The 5643-nt window shown below is 32.9% G+C and overlaps 1 non-coding gene across 1 annotated transcript; it reads right to left on the reverse strand.

Annotated features, from left to right (window-relative positions):
• Positions 1–5287: 5287 nt before the first annotated feature.
• Positions 5288–5359, reverse strand: TRNAW-CCA (transfer RNA tryptophan (anticodon CCA)). Its single transcript has one exon. It is a non-coding gene; the product is annotated as a tRNA-Trp (tRNA).
• Positions 5360–5643: the final 284 nt, after the last annotated feature.

Raw genomic sequence — 5643 nt, forward strand, 5'->3', positions numbered from 1 at the left:
TTTTAATTAAATATTATCATTTTTTAAATTTTTAAATATTTATTAGTTATAAATCCTTAATAATCTAAATTATTTATTAATTCATTTTAGACTATTTATTAATTAATTTAAAAAATTTAATTAACAAATTAGCCATCATATCTTCAATAACTTTTTTTATTAAATATTATTATTTTATTTTATTTTAAAACATACTAATCTTCACCTATAAATAATGTGAAATATTTATAGATATATATTTTTTTTTAAATATTAGAATATTTTCCATTCTAAATGGTAAACCTTGTCTAACTAAAGTGAGAAAAGAGAGAGAGGCAGTAGTTGGAGTTTCAATCCCTAGAGTTAGGAGTGCATTCTATAAAGCGCGAAATGCACATGTACATCATTGTAGATACAATATTTCTGATATGAAATTTACACTTAAGTTTCTACCACAAGAGAAATAATATAATAATCACAATATAATTATTATGGTATATATCATTTGTTAGATTATATATTTAGCTTATATTTATAATTAGATTATATAATTTTTTTTATTATTAAACATATTCTAATATATTATATTATATTAGAATAAATCTATCCTAATCAATGGCAACACTTAGAGCACGATTTCCTTATATGTTGTTGTGGATTGCTCTTATCTCTCCATGTTACTACACCTTCACATGGGTTTTTTTTTTTTTTTTTTTTTTATCGATAACATGTATTCCAGCTGCTCTGCAGCATTCCACAATCTTTTTAGGACAACGGGGTCTTGCCCCTACAATAATCATTTTTTTTATGACTTGGAGCTATGAACTAGTAGGGTCACAAAGGGGGACCCCATCCCCATGGTGAACATGTATGAAGCATTAACGCTTCCAATATTTGTCTCTCGCAGCTTATCAATCCGTCACACCATAAATCTCCTTATATCTCCCTTCTCCTTATCTCTCCACAAGACTCCTTATGCCTCCCTGCTTATCTCTCCAATCTCCTTATATCTCCCTCTCCTTATCTCTCCACATTCCTCCATGCTTATCTCTCCAGTCACCTTATATCACACACATCACCTTATCACTCCATAGCTAGCTCCTTATCGCTCCACTACAACTCCTTGTCGCTCCGCTTCAAAGGCCACCCTTATCAATCCACTGGCCTGAGGTAGGGCTAAGTCATGGCACCTAGCAGATTCCATCACGACAGGGCAACATGGACACCTAGCGAGGCAGGGAACAACACGTGACGGGGAAGACCAATGCAGACCAACGGGAGGAATCACTGACCAGCATCAACAACAACCGCAATGGACAAGCATGAACACCCATCCACCAGCTGTTCAACGATTACACCAGCAGCACCAACATCCGCACGACCAGCTGCCACGAGAAGACCTGCACAACACGCCAAATCGGGATGGGATTCGAACACAGAACCTCCCTATCAACAGGGCTCGTGACCACCATCACGTTGTGGGGTGAACCCCTTCACATGGGTATTATTACTCCCTCCATCACCCATTCATTAGATTTTTAGAAATAAATCAAAATTGCTTGTTTTGAATAGCCCTCACACAAATTCAAAAAAAAACAATCATTTGGTTGATGTGGTTAATCTTCACATATCAATACCAATATCCCTCACCCATGATTCACACCCACAAGCTAGTCAAAAAAGTCAATATTGAAGCATAGGGAATAGGTGAAGGTTATCTATATGGAAGTATAAGCCACTCATGGAGAAATTTAGATAGAATCATGTTATACTTTGACATAAAAATATTGAGAAAATTGATTATATAAGTATGTCCCAATATTTCTCATGCTGATAATTGTGATGAAATGTGATCAACAAATAACAGAAAAAGATATAGCTCAGGATATTTCATGTTTTATTAGATGATATATGAGCTACATATCACACAAGAGACATTGTTTGATGGAAATGGCTAACCAATCCCTAGGATGCACCAACGCATAACTTATGGTGTACGAGGGAAACTTTTGCATTAATGCATCCTATGGGTTGGATAGTCATTTCTCTATTTGATTGGTCATTTTTTATTTCTCCTAGGGCTGAAATCACAAAGCAAGTGAAAAATTCACCTAGTTGTACTGGTTGGTATCATCTATTGTATTGGTTATTTTTTATTTTAGTTTAAATGTAATTTTCGTCTATACAAATGAGATAGTTATTTATTACTTTTGGTGTATATGAGATGTGAAAAAAAATTCTATTTAATTGTTAAGGGATGCCATATATTTAATGGTGGTGTTATTGTTGCAAAAACTATTCATTGTATAGATTGTCCTAACGATAAATTCATGTTTATATCAAACTTGACATGTCAAAGGAAGAGTTAAGAAGGTCCTTTTTAAGAAATGTTTTCTCTACCTTTTTATTTTATTCTACATATATTGGGTGGACCATGAATTATGTGAAATTGTCTTCTTTCTCTATTATGTTCAATGGTATACCATCTTCTCTTTTTATAGGAGGACTATGACAAGGTGAACCTATTTCGCTCTATCTTTTCATTCTTATGGCTAAGACTTTGAGAAGCATCTTAATCACTAGCAAGTTAATACTTTTATTTAAGTGTGGAAGCTTGTCAAGGAACTTGATTCACTTTTTCATCTTCAATATGTTGATGACACTACTTTGATGGGAGATGCTAAGATTTAAGAGAATATCAAACTTTGACATGCTTTGGATATGTATTTGGAAGCTTAAAGCTAGTAGATCACTAAGGACAAGTTGAAAATATTTTTCTTTAATACTCCCTTGGCCATTCAATAAAGGATTGCTCTTATTTTGAGATTAAAAATTATGAATAACTTCCTATGGAGTACCTTGATATTACTCTATCAAATGGATTTCCCAATAATCTTCAATGAAAGAAGATTCTTGATCAATAGAAGTTGAATATTAGTCATTAGATTTTTTGTTGATTATATTTTGCTAGTCATCTTACCCTTTTAAAGTTAGTCTTGCAATCTCTCCCAATTTATAAACTTTTGGTGCTCTCAACCTCTTAAATATTTTTAGGAGTTTGAATCTCTCTCTAAGAAATTTCTTTGGGTAGGGAATCTAGACACTTCAAAATAGAGTCTAAGTAGTTGGGAAGGGGTTTGTGAACTAAACAAAATGGTGGTCAAGTGGTCTCAAACATGGGGTTTGTAAGAAAGGAGCTTTCTCATCTTTTCTATTTGATTTTTTCATGGTATTCTTATTTATCTTATCATTACCTATTTCTGGTATTCTTTATCTTGCCAACATGGTTTTTCTTTTCATCATGTTATTTACTGCTACCCCTTATGCTTTTTAGAAGGGACACCCTTCTTGTCCAACTCAAGTTAGTGTGTCTAGAAACATGCCTCATCTATGTTTTGGGTTTTGGGCATGAATATTTCCCTTTGTAGGTGATCCAACAAACTTCCTGCATGTTTTTTATGCACCTCACTCTCCATAATATCCTTCCCAAGTTAAACTACTCATTTTCTAAAAAAAATTGCATACTTTAATAATGTTTTTGCTTCAAATTATGTCATTGAATTACCCTTTCTTATTCAAGGAAAATTAGGTAGAATTTTTTTCTTAGCAGTGTTTTGAAGTCATTCTACTTGGACATCAATGGTACTTTCCAAACTTCCAATGAGTGTGCATAGTTCTCATACCATGAATGATCATGGTTCACAAATTTTAGCCTTGTGAAGGAAGTTTATTATTGTGGGGATAATCATTTGACACCCAATGGTTCAATTTTTATGAATTACCCTTTCTTATTCAAGGAAAATTAGGTAGAAATTTTTCCTTAGTAGTGTTTTGAAGTCATTCTACTTGGACATCAATGGTACTTTTCAAACCTCTAATGAGTGTGCATAGCTCTCATAGTATGAATGAGCATGGTTCACAAATTTTAGCCTTGTGAAGGAAGTTTATTATTGTGGGGATAGTCATTTGAGACACCCATTGGTTCAAATTTTTTTCATTTTTTATCTCCATCATATTATTGTATCTCTATCTTGGCTTCAAATTTAAAGAATTCCTTATGTTTTTAATTATTTCCATGCTCTATACTCGCTTTCTTATATCTACCTCTTCTTAGTGTACTCTAGGAATGTCCACCCTAACTATCATGCTTTCCAATCCATCAAACTTTCCTTTAATGATGGATATTTTGGCCACATCTTATTTTAACTTCTTCACTCTTACTTCTTTATCATAATCTATCTCCAGTCTTGTTCTCATCAATTTCAACAACTCACTTGACTCAACATTAGACTAAAAAGGCACTAAACTTCCTTTCTCTCATGATATGATTCTAGGCATCAACCAAAAAGGTCACAAAATCACAAATTCATGTGTTATATTAACCTTCTTTGATACCACCTAATTTGTGAATAGGAAAATTATATCACTCTCTACACTTAACAAATAGTTGTTCTTGATGTAACATGCACTGAAAACTTTAACAATAGATGTCTTAATAATAATGAAGCATACAAATCATGTAAATCCACAAGTCCATATGAAAATGTGAAATAAACGTGAGAATCAACCAAAAACTAAAACCCACAGTAATTGACCTTGAGGAAACTCACTTCTTAGTGAAAAAATATATATCCTAGAGAGCAATAACTCTTTGTTCCACTATGCAAAAGGCAATCATGAACGTTTTAGAGTGTGCTCATATCTAGAACTAGCTTCCACACAAGTTTTGGCTGCTACACACCTACAACACACTCCCAAAGTGACTATATTGCTTCTGTAAACTTACAACAATTAAAAAAGAAATTATCTCCATCATACAATGACCCATCCTCAACCAAACATGGTATGATAAGAAGTGAACTTCCTCCAATGTCTTGATCATGAGAAGTCGAAAGACCAAGTGTTTCACTACTTGCACAAAACACATTCATCACTTTACCAATATTTTCTCCACTTCTTTTTATGAGTTCATAAGAAAAATGGTGAAATATAATAAATTCACATATCTATGGGATAAACTCAAAAAAATAAAAGATGAATAATAATTTTTTTAAATCATGTATTTTATGTCTTAGAAAATTAATTTATTTATTGATTTATAATTTCATGGAATTCGGTCTAAATGTATTTTCACGTTAAATTGGAACCTTTGCCGAATGGAAGGAGCAGACTTATTATCTGCTTTCGCAGCCAGTCCAGCCAATTAAATTTATACAAAGCAAACTATTATATTATAATATTTTCATCTGGTAAGATATATATACTTTGAGGAAATGAGAAAATAATTAAAAATGAAAATTTTGGGATTTGAACCCGACGTGAATCGAACACGCAACCTTCTGATCTGGAGTCAGACGCGCTACCATTGCGCCACGGATCCTCGTTGAATTGCATGTGTCTTCTTTCTTTAAAGTAACCATTATTGTTTATTGCATGTTTCATTTCCCAAATGGGCAGATTTTTCTGTTTTGCTCTTGTAAAAGCGCGGTATTTTACGTTCTGATGAACAAAACCTTCCTTTATTTTCTGCTCATTTTCTTTTACATTTATTAACCGTCTATCTATTTATCCCATTTTTAAGAATTCTTTCTTCCAAACGAACCACTTCGTATGTTAGCTCTTTCTTCCAAATGGATAGGGATTGTTTATTAAGTCCATTTTGTA

Source organism: Cryptomeria japonica, chromosome 7, assembly GCF_030272615.1.
Source record: "Cryptomeria japonica chromosome 7, Sugi_1.0, whole genome shotgun sequence".
Lineage (NCBI taxonomy): Eukaryota > Viridiplantae > Streptophyta > Pinopsida > Cupressales > Cupressaceae > Cryptomeria > Cryptomeria japonica.